The sequence below is a fragment of the Rattus norvegicus genome, chromosome 10, assembly GCF_036323735.1.
Source record: "Rattus norvegicus strain BN/NHsdMcwi chromosome 10, GRCr8, whole genome shotgun sequence".
NCBI classification, from domain to species: Eukaryota; Metazoa; Chordata; class Mammalia; order Rodentia; family Muridae; genus Rattus; species Rattus norvegicus.
Window position 1 is genome coordinate 45,620,045 of NC_086028.1, and position 19,922 is coordinate 45,639,966.

Consider the following 19,922-nt stretch of genomic DNA (forward strand, 5'->3'; position numbering starts at 1 on the left):
TATTTATGTACATTGAATGTGTCTGGGTATATAGGTGACACATGTGTCTGTAGAGCCAAAAGTAACGGTTAAGATATCGCTCTAGCCTCCTTGACTAAATTCTTAAAGCATCCTACATGTCTCGCCTCTTACTTTATATAGTCTTTACTGAAGACTAAGGTAGAAATTTTTTACTGTCACTTTTCTCACACAGAAGATAAGACTCAGAGAAATGATGTGACTACTCCCAAAACACACACACACACACACACACACACACATATGCACATACACTCATACACATACACATATCACATATATATACACACATATATATACACACACATATATATACATACACACACATATATATATACACACACATATATATACATACACACGCTCTCCCACATACACATACACACATACACCTACCCAACATACATACACGTGCACACACACACACACACACTCTCATATACTCATCCTCGATTCAGGCCAGTCTGCTATGGGAGACCCTATTTCAAACAAAACAAAACTCCTGAACCTAAATCTGATCAACCTCTACATTCAACTTCCAACTTGCACAAAATATGGAGGACAGAGGGAATGTGAGCATGCTAAATGCCACCATGGAGATACGATCAGCAAAGTCTGGAGTTAATTTAGAAAAAAAGAAATAAAGGTCTGGTGAGTTGGTAAAGCACTTACCACCCAGCCTGACCCCTAAAGCCAAGGAGAGAGGAAGGAGAGATTGACTCCACAAACTCATCCTGTGACCTCCATCTCTGTGCTCTGCCAACCCTACTAGGGGAGAGACAAAAACAGAGACAGGGAGACACACACACACACACACACACACACACACACAGAGAGAGAGAGAGAGAGAGAGAGAGAGAGAGAGAGAGAGATACAGAGAGAGAATAAAACAAGCACTAGACTGTGGCAAACACTACAGGACAAATGTCCTAGTTTCTTTAGTAAGTAAATTATAATGAAAACTATTTAGACAAAGGGCCCATAAATCAAGAGCAAGGAGACACATCAATAAACTAATATTGAACTTCAGTACATCCCAGTCAAAGAAACAGAATCTTAAAATAGGTAACATTATAAGGCAACTAGAATTCTGAACCTAACTGAATATACAATACTAGAAAATTTCTATTAAACTTTTAAAATATTTTATTTTTATCAGTCGGGTGTGGTTACATATACCTTTAATTCCAGCATTGAGAGGCAGAGGCAGTAGGATTACTGTAAGTTCCAGGCAAGCCTGGTCTACATAATGAGTTCTAGATCAACCAGTGCTAGACAGAGACCCTGTCTCAAAAAAACAAATGTGTGTGTGTGTGTGTGTGTGTGTGTGTGTGTATCTGTGTGTGTGTATCTGTGTGTGTATGCGTGTGTGTGTGTATGTGTGTGTGTGTGTGTGTGTGTGTGTGTGTGTGTGTGTGTGTGTGTGTGCAGGCCACATGTATGAGGGCAGAGGCCAGAAGAAGGTGCTGGATTCCCTGGAGCTGCCTGATGTTCATTCATGCTGGGCACTGAACTTAAGTCCCCTGAAAGAGCCACAAGTCACTAAGCCCTCTCCCCATGACACCCTTCAGGTAACTTTTTAAGGTGAAATTATGACATTATTATTATTACTCCAGCCTGGGCTGAGCTAAGTAGTAGAATGCTTGCCTAGTATGTATGAGGCCCTAGATTCGATCTCACAACAAAAATAGTCATTTTCAGAGCTACCTTCTAAAATATGTGGCTAAATAATACAACTGGGAAACTTACTCTGAAATAAGATGGGTGAGAGGGAAGAAAGGGAAGGAAAAATGTTATAATTATGTTATAATTTCAAAGAATCTAATATGGACAGAGAAAAGGGACAAATAAATGGACTAGCAAAGCCAGGCAGTACCAGTGCACACCTTTGATCCCAGTTCTGAGAAGGCAGAGGCAGGCGGATCTGTGAGTTTAAGGCCAGCCTGGTCTACAGAGTGAGTTCCGGGACAGCCAGGGCTACACAGAGAGCCTGTCTCAAAATACAAAAACAAAAATAATAAAACAAAAAACTAAAAACAAACAGATCAGCAGGATCCAGCATGCCATAGTAGAGGTAATGAAGCTCTCTCTGTCAGGGCGCAGGGCTCCACTTATGCAGAGGACTCCTTATTTGTGCATATAGTTAAATGTTTATGTAACAAGTTTAAACACATTAATCCGGATTTGAACTTAAGATTGATATATCCAATATTCTCAAAGGAAAGTTAAAGTAAAACTGTAAGGCATAGAGAGAGCTAGGCATGAACCCACATCAGAGGACCAAGGAAGGAGGGCAGTGCATTTGAGACCAGCTGAAGGGGAAAGGGAAATAATGCATAAGAAATGAAGAAATCCTGTGGGAGAGAAGGTTCGCAGCTAAGAGCACACACTGCTCTTGCAGACGGCTGGGGTTCAATCCCTAGCATCTACCTGGCGGCTCATACTACAGTTCCAGAGGATCCAACACCCACTTCTGATCCCCAAGGACACCAAGTACACATGTGATACATACATATACATTCAGGAAAAATACTCATTCACAAAAAAGTAAATAAATTTTAAGCCAAGGAATTTCATTTGAGGTAGTCATTACTTAGGTGAGGTAAGCTTACATATGTTATACAAAGAAACTAACACACCATAAAAGCTTTCAACAAATAGCCTATGTCCCCACTCAAGCAGATAGTAGACCCGTTTCATAAATGAGGAGGCTAGGTCTGAGAAAAAGAGATAACTTCTCCAAAAATCCACACTCCCAGTCAGAGACAGAGCTTGGATTTCAGACCAGTCCCCACACTCAGGGAAGGGAGAACTCTATGACTACCGAACAGGGAAGAGGGATTCATGAAGAGAAATGATCCATGACTTGGACGGAACAAGGAGCAAGAATAAGGTAAGGCCAAAAGACCTCCAGGAGAGAGGCACTCAAGACGCTGAGAAATGACATTCTCGTGAAGTTCAAGGCAGCTTCTCCTAATTACACACTGGACTCCACGGCTGTCATTGGAGTAACCTCACTAATTCAAATAAATAGCCAGAGGTTTCAGAGGGAACAATTTTAACAGTATTCCATAATGATTTTGGATTACAGCCCAAAGAATTAGCTAGTTAAGTGTGGGGTCATCTCAAGTTGTTTGCTTGGCTGGATCCCAAGAAAGTAGGGCTGTCATCTTGCAATAAGGGACAGGTTTTGTTTTTCTACCCAAAAGGGAGGCTCTGCTATGGAACTTGCGAGTTACACTTGTGAGAGCTACAACGCTGGGACTCAGTCTTTAACTTAAGTCTGCTCCCCTGCCTTATTTAGGGAAAGCTGTACCATTGACAGTGGCTGTCCAGCATGACATCAAAGGAAGTCCGCATCCACAGAGGGGGCCATCTCTGCAATCAACAGTCAGATAAAAGCCATTTCAGAAGCAAGCATGGGCACCTCGGGGAAAGTCTCCCAGCCTCATGCCAACTTGGCTATTCTGTTCTTCACATGATGGTCAGGATGCCACTGAAAGGCAAGTTCCAGAAGCTCCTGTAAGGCACGGGAAGAGAACTGGCTACGCTCTCTTAACAGCTCAGCAGCGTCCCTGTTTGTATAACTAGGAACCTCACAGCTCTGTGGGAATGATGCACACAGGAAAAGCCAGCAGAACGGTCCACAGTAAACCGGACCTTCCAGGACGGGACATCTAAGGCAGCAGGTTACAGCCACAGCTAGTTCTTGCACCTCCCTGTGGGTCCCTACACTGCCCTGCCTGCCCTCTACAAGAGGCAGTGCAGCAGAATGGGAAATCTGGCCCAGCAGGTGGGTCCTGGGCTTCTGTGGAACTGTCTTCACGTTTTCCATCCTGAGTAGTTTTACAATATGAATGGAAAATCACCAGCAATCCCTCACAACCCAGACTGAAGAGAAAGCAGAATTCCATTAGTTCTGCCCTCTTTCCTGAAAAACAGCAAAGAAAAACTGATGTAAAGTTTCTGCATTTGGCTTTTCTTCCAATTTCTGCTCTCTTTACTTCTCTCCACTTCAGGTGCTAATGAGTCCAACAAGCTCCTATAATGAAGGGCGAGAATGAAGGAAGGAGATGAGGAAGGAGGAGTCATAGGAAAATCTGTCCCTGGAATCCCAAGCTTGTGACAAATCAGCACAGACTTAAAACAGCAGATCTACACAAGGGCCAGACCGTCCTGTTTGCCTGACCCTAGATCAGCATGTTCTTTCTCACAAGACCAAGCAACGAGATTCAACAAATAACAGCAGCAATAAAGGCCTGGGGCCTCCAGGTCAGTCAGACCTAGGCTCAAATGCCTGGCTCTGCAATTTATTAGCCCCGAGACCTCAGGCTTGTTCGTTCACCTTGGCTTTATGCTTCAGTTGTTTCATATATAAATTATGGGTAGCAACAACCGTGCAGGGCTGCTAAGAGACTCAGAAATGGCACACAGGCATTCAGAGTGTATCATGTGCCAATGTATACACCAGTCATTGAAATCTTACCATAACACTGCCATGAAGTATTTATGTGCCCAGGTTTACAGACTAAGGTACCATGTTCCAAAAGACTGAGAATTGGTAGTATTGCTAAATGTTAGGGTTGAAAATGGGCCTTGCACTCAACTGCTCTGAAGGTTTGGTTTGGTTTGGTTTGGTTTGGTTTGGTTTGGTTTGGTTTGGTTTGGTTTGGAGACTGGATATGAGCCTTACACATGTTTAGCACACTCTCTACCACTGAGGCACATCCTGTTCCACAGGTTCTGCTCTTTGGACCACAACAGAGGGTGCTGCAAACTGAGGCAACAAGCTGGCCATCAGAACCCCAAAGGCAGGGCCAGCTCTGCTCACAGCCTGGGATGAGATGTGCTAGTTACTAGCCTTGTTGATGTAGCAAGATACCTGACCACAGCAACTTAGGAAAAAGAAGGTTTCTTTCAACTCACAATTTAAATGCATTCCGTCACTTGGTTAGGTGCGAAGCACAACTCCCCTGGGGCAGCAGAAGTGTGAGTTAACAGTTGGTCACTTACCCTCCAAGTCCTTCCTCCTTACTCAGTCTGAAAACCCAGCCCACAGAATGGTGCTGCCAGCATTCAGGGAATGTCTTACCCCTCAATTAAACCTCTGGAAATGCTCTCAAAGCCCCAGAGATGTCTCCTGGGCCACGCCAAATTTAGTCAAGTTGACAGTTAAAATAACCATCACAGGTAAAAACCTGGGGCTCTGAGAGAAAGACCTCAGATGATAAGTCCATACTTTTAAACAATGGGGGGAGGATGGGGAGGGGAACACCCATAAAGAAGGGGAGGGGGAGGGGTTAAGGGGATGTTGGCCCGTAAACCGGGAAAGGGAATAACACTCGAAATGTAAAGAAATACTCAAGTTAATAAAAAAAAAAAAAAAAAAAAAAAAAAAAAAAAAAAAACATAGCCACTACTCTTGTACTCTTATAATCTGGTAGAAAAGGATGGTTCTAGCCTCTACCATGTTTTTTAAAAATAAAAGTCACTTTAAGGTGCTCTTCCTTCCTTCTTGCCTTACTGAATGGTCAATCCTGTGTGGCTAAGCTGAGCCAGGGAGTTAAAAGCACCACAGTCTCCACTGAGAGCCAGCCAGCGGTAGAACAGCTGGATAACAGGGTGCTTAGGGAGGCTGAGGCCTGCTGCCTAGAGAGTCAGGGGAGGCCTCAGCAAGGGAACAGGACTTGGGAGTCAGGAGGTTATGGGGATCTAGGGAGACTACAGGGCTGAGAAGAAATGGGGAAGGCACGAATGTGAATGTGTAAACAGGCAGGCTGAGCTGCCTCTAGGCCTCCCACTATTCACTGCCAAAAGGAGGGGTGACATCAGTTTAGCTCACCTTTCTCCCCTTAGACTACTGTCTCTATCACCCCTGAATGACCACTCTTAAATAGAAAGTCTGGGCTGGGGAAGTGGAGAGCACTTGCTTGAGGTCCTAAGGACATTAAAGAAAGAGAGGAGAGGAGGGAATTGGGGAGGGGCTATGTGAGGGTGGCTACAAGGAGTCGGGCTGCAATCAGGGTATAAAGTAAATAAATAAATCAATTAATGGAGGGGGAAAGAGAGAAGGAAAGAAAGAAAAGGAAGAAGAAATGGTTAAAACACAAAAGCAAAATTTTTCCAGGGAGGCCACACAGACACTCAGTAGTTAAAAGCACTTGCTACTATTGAAAGCACCTGGGTTTGGTTTCCAGCATCTGCATGGTTCCAGAGGATTTGATGCCCTCTATTGGCCTCTGTGGACATGAGGCCCACATGCAGTGCACAGACATACATGCAAGCAAAACATTCATACACATATAAAAAGAAAATTAAAACCTTCCAGAGCAGCTGGGCATAGTAGCTCCTTAAGCCTAGCACTTGAGAGATAGAGACAGGCCTTTCTCAGTTCTAGGCCAGCTGGGCTTACATAGTGAGTTCCAGGACAACCAGAGCTAACAGTGACAACCTGTCTCAAAAACAAAAACAAACAAACAAACAAAAACCAAAAAACTTCCAGAGGTTCCCACTGAACTTCAATTACATTTTATTCTCCTGATCTTCAGAATGACTGCTTCTAACCAGCCTCACTTCTCCACAGAGTCCCACACGTAGGCCTTATGTGCTTCTTTAATATACTCCCTTACAACATGCACATGTGCACACACACACACACACACACACGCATACTCTCTCACACATGCGCACAACACGCACGCGCACACACACACACACTCACACTCACTCACACTCAAGGCTCCTTGGAGACTCCTTCAGAGGACTAGCTCAGATCAGCCCTTTGTGTAGGCATCCTCCCTCTGTCCAGCTCAGTGCATGCCTGTTCCCAGAGCACTCCACACGCACTTGTGGGTCTGTCTCCCAGTGAGAAAGCAGGTGCTCGGGAGTGGAAAGGCAGCAGACAAGGTGACGAACACCAGGTGGCTTTGTCACTATTGAAGACATTAATAATGAGACCCCCTGGGCAGGCAAAAAACGGCCTGTGCCCATCATCACGGTGTCTAGAAGCAGCTGCTTGGAAAGCTGCCAAGCAATGGACAGGTGAGTCTGCAGAGCTGCAGAAGGCTCCTTCTTGACCTTGGCCGAGGCAGCCTTGCTATGGTGTCCTTCAGGTATCCATAAAGTCAACTGTTACAGGAGTCTGATTTAGTACTGGAAAGTGTTCTAACAAGTGGGAAATAACACCCATGGCTTGCCGCCCTCTGAATCTCTATGGCTGCAAACTTAAAGAATATTTATGATCCCTGGGATCTGAAATTTGGTGTCTAAGAAGCAAAGAAAGGTCAGAAGATAAATGAACGTGGACCATCTGCTCTTGGGTGGGAAGCAAGTCCCCTGTTATTCAGAGATATTCTCCCCAGTGCATGAAACACCTGCTCTATCTGAAATCTCCATGCCAACACAGCAATTTTTATTTAAGTTGAAAAAGACCTACATCTACAAGGAGGGTAAGAAGCTAAATACAAGCATGCCGACTCACAGGGACTTAGGAAGACTCAGGGAATCAGGAAGCTGACAAACAGCCCACAGTCCTCTTAGGGAAGGAGTAGCTTGTACTTTCCACATTAAATTCCTAGCACCATGGCTTACTGGAGGAGAACACTCCTGGAGCCGTCTGCGTGGCTGTGGACAAGGAAAACCCAGGAGCTCGCATAGGAGAAGCACCACCTCTTTATGCTTCATAGGCCTGCTGCTCATCCAATTCCCAACACTGTGCTCTGACATTCCAGCAGATGCTGCCTGCCACCACCACACCAATCCTTCATCCTTGGGGACCAATGAGAATGCAAGATTCCCCATTAATCAGGGCCATGGACACTGAAATAGCTCATCTGACCTTTGCAAATACCAAAGGGTGGACGGAAAGCACAAACTGGCAAAGGTAACATGAAAGTCTTCAGCTTTCCTTTCTGAGATGACTTTATGTGGTCATTAGCCAGGAAACAGATTGCTATACAGCTCTGTGAGGTTAAAAATGAGGTAGAAACAGGCACGTTAGAAGTGAGGTAAGCACGAACAACCTTAATGAATTATTTAGTGAACATTAAAAATATATAGAGCTCGGAAATCTCCTGGCATTGGACTAAAAGCAATTCTCTAAATGAACACTCACATGGATTTCGAGGCACTGTGGACTCCATCAGTAACAAAGAGCTGTATCACTGCGAAGTGCAGATCAGCCGCTGACAAGGAGACACACTCTCTTAGGGGCACGTGGTACATGGGGCTAGCCTGGTTATGAGCAACACACACATGCTCATTTCCTATTGACGCCCTGTGCATTTCACTCATTTCTTCTAGTCAAGCAGTTTTAAGAGCAAAAGTGACCTTGTGGTATTTCAAGGATGTTTCTTTGCATACAAAACTGTATTCTAAGTAATCTTAGTGAGATGTAGAGCTCTGGCTTTTCCCATTACAGCAATTACTGAGAATCTGAAGAACGCAAAAAGCTCTTGAGCTTGAGGATATCCTGGGCTACATGGAGTACTAGGCCAACCTGGATTATGTAACAAGACACTATCTCTAAATTCTAAAAATGAGGGGCTGGGGATTTAGCTCAGTGGTAGAGCGCTTACCTAGGAAGCGCAAGGCCCTGGGTTCGGTCCCCAGCTCCGAAAAAAAGAACCAAAAAAAAAAAAATCTAAAAATGAAAACAAGTCAGGAAAGGAAACCTGAGGAACAAAGTTCAAAACAGTCACACAGGCTCACTGTCCCACAGTGAATCTTTATAATGGCTTTGTGAGATATAATTCATATACTATAAAGGTCATCCCGTGAACGGCACAAGTCCAGGAGATTTGGTGTATTTATGTACTTGAACAATTAGCTCTCCTATTAACTCCAGAATATTTCTGTCCTGTTCCACAGTGCTAGGGAATTTAAAGCACACTCTACCAGAACTGTAAAGGCAATACCAACTGAGAGACACCCGATCTCAACTCCAGAATGTTTTTATCATCCCAGAAAGAAGCCTGGACCCCAGCAGTAGTCACTTTGCAGTTCCTAATCTTCTCAGACTCATAAGACTCCTCTCTGTACAGAGAGTTGTCTATTCTGAACCTTTTATATAACTGCAATCAGACATGTGGCCTTTCGTGTCTGGCTTCTTTTACTGAACATATTTTACTTGTGTAATTTTGTTTTGTTTTGTTTTGTTTTGTTTTGTTTTGTTTTGTTTTGTTTTGTTTTGTTTGAGACAGGGTCCCACTATGTGGCTCTGACTGTTCTGGAACTTGTCTAACTGCTTCTGCCTCTTGAGTGCTGGGATTAAGAGTGTGTATGTACTACCATGGATGGCTCATCTGTGTAAATTTTTTTTCTTTTTCGGAGCTGGGGACCGAACCCAGGGCCTTGCGCTTGCTAGGCAAGCACTCTACCACTGAGCTAAATCCCCAACCCCCTGTGTAAATTTTAATCAATCCTTTTGTCTGGTTTCCTTCCTATCTTGAACCTTACAAATTTAAAATATAATCTTGGGGCTAAGAATGTAGCTCAGTGGTAAAAATGTGTGCTTAGCATGTACAAGGCCCTGGTTCAACCCTTAGTACCATAGTGAAAAACAGAAAAGAAGCATGTTCCTTTGCTAAAATCAAGTCAAGCATGGCCTTTGCTGCTGATGAATTATTGACCCTAAGCTAGAAATGTAGGCAGCAGGAGGCTGGTTTTGCTCTCTAAATGTCACCCTCCATGCTGGTCTAATTTTAACAGAAGTGCTTAGAAATTAGGAATATACTTAATAATAAATACCACTTCACTTCCATATCATCCCAAACATTAAATACAATCTTCAACAAGGAACAGAAAGAACTCAACGCAGATCTAGATAAGACTTGCCTCCTATTCATAGAGATCTCTGTCTAGCTAAGGTAAAGAGTTAGTTGTATCCAGACCCATTTGTAAGCATAACTCCTAGAACTTCACAATATGGTTATACTTGGAGATAAGCAGTTAAGTTTAAAAGAGCTGTTAGAAGTTGGGCAGTGGTAGAGCATGCCCTTATTCCCAGCATTCAGGAGGAGAGGCAAGTGGATCTCTATGAGTTCAAGGCCAGCCTGGTCTACAGAGGGAGTTCCAGGACAACCAAGGATACACCAAGAAAACCTATTTCAAAAAAACAAGAACAAAATAAAAGAGTTGTTAGAGCAGCCCTATTCAATCTCAGAGGCCTAGAGGAATGGCTGTGTGAGGACAGAGAAAGAAGGTAGGGTAGCCTTCTGCAAAAGCCAGGGAGAGGACCTTAGACTCTGGGCCTCCAGAACTGTGAGAGAGTAAGTACTGTCAAAGCAAGCCAGCGAGGTACTCTGTTATGGTGCTGTTAGTAGACATATCACCTCTGGCTACTTTAAAAGGTGTGTGTGTGTGTCTGTGAGTGTGGCTTCTCACAGAAGCCTGAAGAGGACATCAGATCTCCTATAGCTGAGCTATATGTAGTTTTGAGTAACCTGAAAGGAACTAGGAACTGAACTCCAGTCCTCCAGAAGAGCAGCCAGTGCTCTTTTTTTTTTTTTTTTTTTGGTTCTTTTTTTCGGAGCTGGGGACCGAACCCGCCAGTGCTCTTAACCACTGAGCCATCTCTCCAGCCTTTCAACACTATTCTTTTTTTTTTTTTTTAAGTTTTTTTTTTCTTTTTCTTTTTTTTTTTTTTTAGGAGCTGGGGACCGAACCTAGGGCCTTGTGCTTGCTAGGCAAGCGCTCTACCACTGAGCTAAATCCCCAACCCTCAACACTAGTCTTAAAAACAGAATTTTATGGGGCTGGGGATTTAGCTCAGTGGTAGAGCGCTTACCTATGAAGCGCAAGGTCCTGGGTTCGGTCCCCAGCTCCGAAAAAAAGAACAAAAAAAAAAAAAAAACAAAACAAAACAGAATTTTATTTTCTTTTGTGAGCTCAGGCTAGCTTCAAATGTGTGAAGTAGCAGAGGATGGCCTTAAACATTGGTCCTTCTGCCTCTACCTCCTGAGTGCCAGAAGTACAGGCTTGTACACATATGACAGGTTTCCTGCAGTGATGGGGACAGGACCAATGGGTTTGTGCAAGGGCAAACCTCTACCAACCTAGCTACGTCCCCAGTCCCAAAGTAGGACTTTTCATCCCCATTTCACAAATGAAGAATCTTAGGCTCAAACACTTTATCAGATCTAGGACTCAAAGAACATTTTTCTGAGCTGGGATAGAGCTCAATGACAAAGTGTGGCCCAGGATTTGCAAGGCTATACAGTGAAGGAAAAAAAATTGTCTAATTTCAAAGCTTTTCTTCTTTCTAGAAAGTACAATTTATTATAATTTACCTTTTTAAAATTTTTTAAAAAGTTACTCCTGTATGTATCTGTGTCCTGCCTGCATATATATCTGTGCACTACATGCATGCCCAGTGCCCACACTGACCTAAAGAGAATGTCAGCTGCCCTGAACCTGCAGTTTCAGATGGTTATGAGTCACCATGTGGCTGCTTGAACCTGAACCCAGGTCCTCTGGAAGGGTAGCAGAGCTCTTAACTGCTGAGTCGTCTCGTTAACCCTGTAATTTATCTTTTACTATTCTTGTAGCACGTGAGTCATACTGCTAGGAAAAACAAAGACAAAAAAAAAAAAACTTTAAGCTGGGCATAGCACTGTATGCCTATAATTCCTAGTCTTGGGAGACAAGAGGCAGGCAGATCAGGAGTTCAAGGGCTATCCTATCCTGTGAGTTTGAGGGCAGCTGAGCTATATGAGAGTACCTCAAAAAAATAAAATAATAAAATAAAACAGGGGTTGAGAGGATGGTTCTATTGGTAAAGTGCCTGCCAGGCAACAGGGGACCTGAACTCAGACCCCAGGATCCACACAGGAGCCAGGCATATTGGTGCATCCCTTACTGCTCTAGCACGGAAGACGCAGACTCAGAAGGATCTCTGGGGCTTGCCGACCAGCCAGTCTAGCTACAGGTTCAGTAAGACCCTGTTTCAACAGATAAGGTATAAAGCAACTTAGTTTTGATTCATTTGTTTAGTTTTGTTTAAGTTTTTTTTTTTTTTTTTTTTTTTTTTTGTCAACTGGACACAAGCTAGAGTCATTTGAGAAGACAGAACCTTGACTGAGAAAATGCCCCACCAGACTGGCTATGAGCTAGCCTGTGGGGCGGACATTGTCTTGATGATTAATGTAGGAGGGGCAGCACACTGTGTGCAGTACAATCCCTGGTAGGGGGTCCTCAGTGGATAAGAAAGTAGACTGAACCAGCCTGGGGGGCAAGTCAGTAAGCAGTGCCCTCCATGGCCTCTGCTTCAGTCCTGAGTTCCTGCTGACTTCCCTGGATGATGGACTTCAATCTGAAACAAATCCTGTCCTCCCCAAATTGCTTTCGATCATTGTCTTTATCACAGCAACAGAAACCCTAATACAGCATTTCATGTTGACCTTTGGCCTTCATATGCAATTTGAACCCATACACTGTGGGCCTGCAAAAACACGCATCTCAAGTTTGTTTTAATATTTTTAATTAATAGTATATTCTAGAATATACCTGATACAGTCTAAATTTAGAATTAATTCATTTCAAAAACACTTTTGACTCAAAAGTGAAAAAAAAGCCACACAATGAGTTGGGTATTTTATACATATTATCCAATCTGAGCTTTAGTAATCCTGAGATGATATTAGTCATAATTGAGAAATATGAAACTCGAAGACATTAAGTCAATACACCATGACACTCTATTCATTTTTCATCATAAACCCTAGTCTGAGCACTTCATTTTCAAAGACAAGTGAACTAAATTCCATTTGTTGGCCTTTCACTGAGACCTGGACTTTTTGGTGCTCTCTCTACCTAGGTGAATATGCCTGGGTTCCTCCTTGGATGAGTATAGAGGTCAGCTGATGTTGTCCAATGCCACTACGAGCCTACATGGAGCTTCTAATGCAAACCAGAGAAAGCACCCATCTCAGCACAGAAGTAATGCAGGGCATGGCCTGTTACACTCTGCACTGTCTTCAGCTCAAACCGCTGGCGCTAGAGACAATACCCAGAGAAAAGGCAGGGAATATTTACTTTTCCTTACCCACTGCCTGCCCTCCTGCATACTCAAGCTCCCTTTACCCTTGTGGGCCAAGCGAACCATGCTTTGTGGTCATACTGATTCTATAGGACAGGGCCACGCCTATTCACAGTGGATGGTCAGTGGGGCATGGGGCATGTAGAAGGAGTACAGAGCAGGAGCCAGAAAGAGGAGCCAGGGGAGGCCATGGGAGGAACAGACCACGTGAATGAGGAGCAGGATCCTAGCAGCCAGAGCAAGTCAAAAGCCAAGGAACATCAGAGGCCCTGAAGGACACTCTGCTTTGTGTTCTTATAGAGCGGTACTGTTTATACACACATGTCCTCTTCTACCACAGACAGATGCTTCTAGAAGCTCAAAGTCTCCTAGAAACACCCCTCCTACTTTAATCTGATAGGCTATGAAAAAAGTGCCCAGGGAGTAATTGTGGCAGGGAGGCAGGGGAACAGGAAGGAGGGGGAATGGGACAACACTGGACCAGTGGCTCTATTATAAGATGGCGCTGTCCATAGTGTAGCAGTAAGCCTTGCCTCCTGGGAAGAGCAGATCTCCTCACATGTACATCAGACAGAAAGAGAGCCATCCTGGGCAGGATGGAAGCAAAGGCTCCAAACCTGGTGATATGCCCCTAAATGATGCACACTCTAGGTTATCAGGAGCTAGAAGAGCTCCCACACGGCGGCTGCAGATCCTTCCTCAGCAGGTACGGTGGGATGGGTCAGGGTGGCAGTGATGAACACCGGACCTGTCTTTCTGCTTCTGTCCCACATAGTGCTGGGACACCAAGAAAACTACTTTTCCATCATTCAGCAAGCTTTCTCCTAGTTGGGAATGAGCCTCAATTGGGGCCTCAGGAAGCAATGGGACCCAGCAAAAATCACCCTTGGATCTTTTACTGCTTTTATTTATTATTATTTTGTATAAGTAGTGGAAGTAGTGGTGAACCAAACCTAGAGAACTTGACTTATCAATACCTTCCTCTCTCCTTTTACATTTTCATAAATTAATTTATTATTATTACTATGTGAGTATGCATGCATAAGCACATGCATACATGGGCATGTGCATGTGTATGTTTGTTAGCACACATGTGCCATACCATGCACGCAAAGGTCAAAAAACAACTCTAGAGAATCAGCCCTCCTACCGTGGGATCCAGAGATTGAACTCAGGTGGTCAAGTTGTGCTGTGAGCACCTCTGAGCCTGAGCCTGCCTTTTTGCATTTTTCTTATTTTAATGTTATTTTGCATTAATGCCAAGTGAAGAGGGGAAAAAGTCTTTTGTAAATAAATTTTCCCAAATTAAAAAAAAATGAGGCCAGGCATAGTGGCACAGGCTTTTAATCCCAGTGCTTGGGAGGCAGAAGCAGATCTCTATGTGGGGAGTCGCAGGCCAGCCAGAGATACATAATGGGAACCTGTTTCAGAAAACAAAACAAAGAATCAGTGTAGGAAAACATATGCATGGGTATCTCAGAAACACGGGATGCCTGAAGATGGTCCTAAGGATGAAGAGAAACTCTCAGCCAGTACCTTGGAGTACAGGGAAGAGAGAGAGAGAAAAAAACAGATGTCTATCTGGGGCCACTGGGCTGGGAGGACCTAGTGAAGAGAGGCCATTTCATCTTTCTATGGAGAAAGTCCTAGAGCATGTTATGTGAGTTCAGTTTCTGATGCTAATAATATGATATTATAGACTGGTTGCAGTACAAATAAGTTAGTCATAGCCCATAGTTCTAGAGGTCAAAGGTCAGTAGGGTACCTCTAGTTACGGCCTTTTGGAGATAGAGGTCCCAGAGAAACACAAGATAATACCATGGCAAAGAACAGGGAAGCAAGTCTATCAATGTTCACCTCTTCTAGTCTTTTCTTATAAATACCCCAGGGTTCAGTCATGGGAGCTCCACCTTACCTAACCCTAAATACCTCCCAAAGGCACCCCATCTGAACAACAATTAGAATGAGTTTTCATCAGCTTCATACTGATGATAGGGACTGAATATTAACCCACAGAACCTTGGGGGACATGTAATAACTGCATGCAAACCACAGCAGATGGAGCCTCTAGATCCTGGAGCCCTACCGAGCTAGTACTGTCGTCAGCATGGGCCAGAAGTGAGTTCATGTCTGTTCTCTGACTGTCACCTACTCTGGGAGGCACATAACTCAGACTCATATGAAAACCTGCCTTGGGCACTGCAAGTAAATGACCAGCACCCCTCAACAGACGGCAGTCACCTCGCATACCCAGCTTTTATTTTTAACTGTCACAAAGCCAAGTCTGAAGTTTCAGTCTCTGAAGTATTCCTCAGGGTTAGAGAAACAGCACCCTGCCTCTTTGTCCTGACCCTAATTAAAGGATGCACGAGGCATCTGATTTCTCTTTATGTTACTGCTTAGCAATGAAGGGGAGCAACACTTACTTGGAAAGACCCTGTGGTTCTGAAAAGCAGAAGAGATGTGTCATAGTAAAGTGGAGGAAACTGGATTTGATATATAAAAAGTTGTAGCCATGGGGCAGCAACAGAAATTCAGTTTCCTCCTGACTAGCAGGGGGGCAGCACCAAGAATCGATACCTGTTTGATACACTTCATGTGAAAACCAGTGGGAAGTGGCAGTGAAGGGTTCTTTCTTATTTTATGGGTATGACTGTTTTGCCCGCATGTATCTTTGTGCACCAGTACTTGAAGAGGTGATAGAAGGGCAAGGGATTTCTTGGAACTGGAGTTAGAGGTAGTTGTGAGCTGCCATGAGAGTGCTGGGAATTGAACCTGGGTCCTCTGTGAGAACAGCCAGTGGTCTTTACTCCTGAGCCATCTCTGCAGCCCCAATTAAAGTGTTCTTAGGAGAAAGCTTTCAAGAAAAAAATAAAGTCTTGCTCAGAGGGAGGCCAGGACTGCAGGAGGGCAGAGTCTCAACAGCCTCCCTGGTTGTATGTCCTACCTCTACATTTCCAGGAAGGACCTGGAACTCAGTGGGAGATGTCCAGGCTTTAACAGAGCTGTCATTATACAGTATGACCCCAGAACCACATTACATGCCACAGCCCCTCCTTAGCAGAGGACTAGTACATGGTACCCACCCTGAAAAGAGTATGAAGTGAATGGGCATCCTGGGGTTCAGTGGCTCACAGGCTAATTCACAATAGCTTTTTCAGGGGGCTTTGTAGCCATGTTTGTATGAAACACTCCCAGACTCTCACACAGAATCTAAATAAGAGAAATGTTAAAAGGCGCAAAGGCATGTTACTTCAGGACCCAAAGCCACTGGCCAGTAGAAGGAGAATGTCTGTATGGCCAAATATGTGACTGCCATGCACATGGTGGCTAAAAACATGCTGCTATGACAAGCACAGGCTATAAAATGAAGCCTACACAGGCCCCATTTATGTAAAAGAGACTCCAAGGGAAACAACCAGTGAGTGGATCAGAAGCTGCTCGGCATTACCTCCTGGAGTCCAGTGAATGGCAATGGGCTTACTAGTGAAGAACTGAGGTTCCTTCCTATATTTATATTTTAAAGTAAGAATGGGTTGGTGTCCTATGACATTTGTGTGTTACGCAAACTGAATGAGGGACAAAGTGTTTGGGGGTGTCCAGCTGGCATAAAAGGCCAGGGACAGAGCCCTGCGCAGAAAATGCCATGGGAAGACCTCCCCAAGCCATCTAAGACATATCCACATTCCTTCCTCTTACCAACCCAACAGGAAGGCTGATACACACACCTTCCCCAAGCAGCCTGCCTTACCGTTCCCATAACAGAGCTGATGGTTACACCCAACAGGCCAATCCCTCCCCACTGCAGCCTCTGTCCTTTCCCTTGAAGGAGCTCTGAGCCAGGGATCATGACATAGTCAGTACCTCAAGGCTGTCAAGATTTAAAGCAGAAGACTCCTAGGAATATTCTCTCACACAAGAACCTCGATCAGCGATTTCAGTAAAAAACTGAAGGGCATCTTTTTCTGCCTCCAAACCCTTATCGCTCTCTGGTCAATTCCTGCTTATCCTTCAAAACCAGGTCCAGGCACCTCCGGAATGGTCTTCTCTCCACATCACACTCAGTAAATTAACCATCTCTCCTGAGCCTCCCATTGGCTTTGTTTCTCTTCCATCTTGAAATAATGTGCTTCCACATATCTCAGCACAAGCTCCTAAACTTGGCCCTGAGCAAGGTACTCAGGGCCCTGTGGCAAAGGCTTATCCCTCATCCTGTTTCCCAGGGTAGTACCTGCTTGACTGGGTTTCCAGGTCAGGGAACTGCCCCACTAGGAAGCATGAAGTCACTGAAAGTCAAGACAATGTTAGCTGTGATTTCAGCTCTGTCACATAACCACGAGTGACCTCAGACTCTTGGTTCTACCTTGATTCTAAGCCACAGCACCACCTGACTAGCATCTACTTCAAAAAAAGACTTTTTTTTTGTTACAACCACCATATAGTACCATCCCAGGAAATATGGAATGCTGCAAAACAAAATATTTAACCCATGGTTCTTATACTCTGCCCTCTTTTAGAAATGCACCCTTAATTTTGGTTCTATGTAGGTGCTTCATAAAATATCTCTAAAGATAATGTAAACAGCCTTCACACTCATTAACATGGCTATGATTAACAAAACCAGAAAAACTGTCAGGGGAGGTATAGAGAAATATGACCTCTGGTGTACTTCTGGTACAAATGAAAATGGAATGGCTGCTTTGGAAAACAGTATAACTGCCCCTAGAAATTAAAAGTTAGCTGGCAAGCTGGGCATGGTGGTGTATGCCTTTAATCCCAGCACTTGGGAAGCAGAGGCAGCCTGATCTAAAGAGCTAGTTCCAGGCCAGCCAGGGTTATGTAGAGAGACCCTGTCTCGTAAACAAAACAAACAAACAAACAGCAAAAAAGTTGGCTGGTTAGGGCTTACTGTATAAAATAGCTTGTGATGTTCAATATCGGAAAAGTTAATTCTACTTTTAAATGAACGAATCTTAAATGTAAGTGCCTGGTGGAACCTGCAAGGAAGCACAGTTAAGACTGAGGAGTCTGCAGAACTCCTCAGAGGGAGCAACCTCTTAACCTCATGCACTTAAAAACAAGTTCTATTGAACTCCTTCTTGCTCTTTTTAGAGACTGTTGTCTCTTGTGTATGTGTTATCATAAGATACAGAGAAATTTATCATTTCATGATAACATGGCATACCTTATGCTATTTACAAAATATGTGTCTAAGACATTTATAATTCCTGGGAGAAAAAAGTAAAATGCTAATTTGTTAAAAAAAATTACACACACATATGGTGCAGCATGTACACACATACACACAAATTTTTAAAAATTAAGAAGAAATATAAAGTTGGAGGAAGAAATTAAAAGTTGGTTTCCCATATTATCCAGCAATTCTATTTCTGGCTATGTGCCCAAATGCATAAAAAGCAAGAATTCCAACAGATGAGTGCTGGGAGGTTTTATGTCAACTTGACACAAGCCAAAGTCATGTGAGAGGAGGGAACCTCAACTAAGAAAATGCCTCCCTAAGATCGGGCTGTAGGTAAGCATGCAGGGCATTTTTAAAATTAGTGGCTAATAGGGGAGGACCCAGCCCACTGTGGGTGGTACCATCTCTGGACTGGTCGCTCTGGATTCTATAAGAGAATAGGCCAAGTAAGCAGCACCCTCCATGGCCTCTACATCAGATCCTGCCTCCAGGTTCCAGACTTGTTTGAGTTCCTGTCCTGACTTCCTTCAGTGATGAACTACAATGTAGAAGTGTAACCAAAATAAACCCTTTCCTCCACAGCTTACTTTTGGTCACGGTGTTTCATCACAGCTAAAGTAGTCTTAACTAGGAAAAGATGTTTATGCACCCTTATTCATAATGGTATTATTCAAAATAGTCAAAAGGAATAATTAGCCAAGTGTCCATCAGTAAACAAATGTATTACAGGACATAGTCTGGCCATAAAATGAAATATTATTCAGCATTTAAAAAGAAGAAAAGGTGGGTGTAGTGACACATGATTTTAATTCCTGCACTCAGAAGCAGAGGCAGGAGGATCTTTGTGAGTTTGAGGCCAGTCTGGTCTACAAAGAGTTCCAGGCAAGCCAAGCCTGTCTCAAAAAAATCTGACATGTACTCTAACATGGATGAGCCCTGAAGATATATGAAGTAGGTCAAGCAGGCTTTTAAGAGATACATACATACAGTTCATTTAGACGAGGTTCTTGAGCAGTCAGATTTATAGATAGAATATAGAATGGTACTTGCTTGGAAACACGAGGGAATGGAGAGTTAGTGTTTAATGGACATACAATTTCTGTTGGGAAAGATTTTAAAAAGCTTCTGGAAATGATGGCTGTGGCTGCTGCACAAGGACATTAAATGTGAATGTACTTACTACCACTGAGTTCTAGATTTAAAATGGTTGTGGTGACAAATATTATATTATGTGTATATATACTTTGCCAAAATAAAACCTCAAGTCTGGAGAGCTGCTTTGTGCACAGGAATGTGACTCAATCAGGAAGACACAGATGATTTTTAATGATCTTTCCAAAAGGTGCTAGAGACAGTCTCCCTTGTCACTTTTTCAGTCCTGAGGGAACAGAGGACCACAGTTCCCATAAAGCAGCTGACTTTTCTGGAGAAGAGTCCTTGCTTTACCTGGGTCCTGACCCAAGACAAACCTGTGCTAGGTAGCATGAATGTAGATAGGGCAGAACAGTTCACCCCAGATATCACTGACCTGCCCCATACACAACTCCACAGGAAGCTAGGCAAGCGAGATGACAGCAGCAGGCTGTGCTGTGGGCCACACTGGGCTTCAATCCTGCTGGGGTTTTTGATTCTAAGAAAGTCATGAGAGAGGTAAAATTACCCAGCACA

At 43.8% G+C, this 19,922-nt stretch overlaps 2 protein-coding genes across 9 annotated transcripts in view; one reads left to right on the forward strand and one right to left on the reverse strand.

The window, feature by feature from the left end:
• Positions 1–19,922, reverse strand: part of Tom1l2 (target of myb1 like 2 membrane trafficking protein) — a 121,981-nt gene that overhangs the window by 84,497 nt on the left and 17,562 nt on the right. The window lies entirely within an intron of this gene.
• The window catches only part of Drc3 (dynein regulatory complex subunit 3), a 78,858-nt gene continuing 58,936 nt past the window's right edge, over positions 1–19,922 (forward strand). For all 4 annotated transcript variants that reach the window (XM_063268617.1, XM_063268614.1, XM_063268618.1 and 1 more), the window contains exon 1: positions 1–19,922. This exon is cut by the window's right edge and continues 8,766 nt beyond it. The gene's annotated coding sequence lies outside the window, so the exon portion shown is untranslated.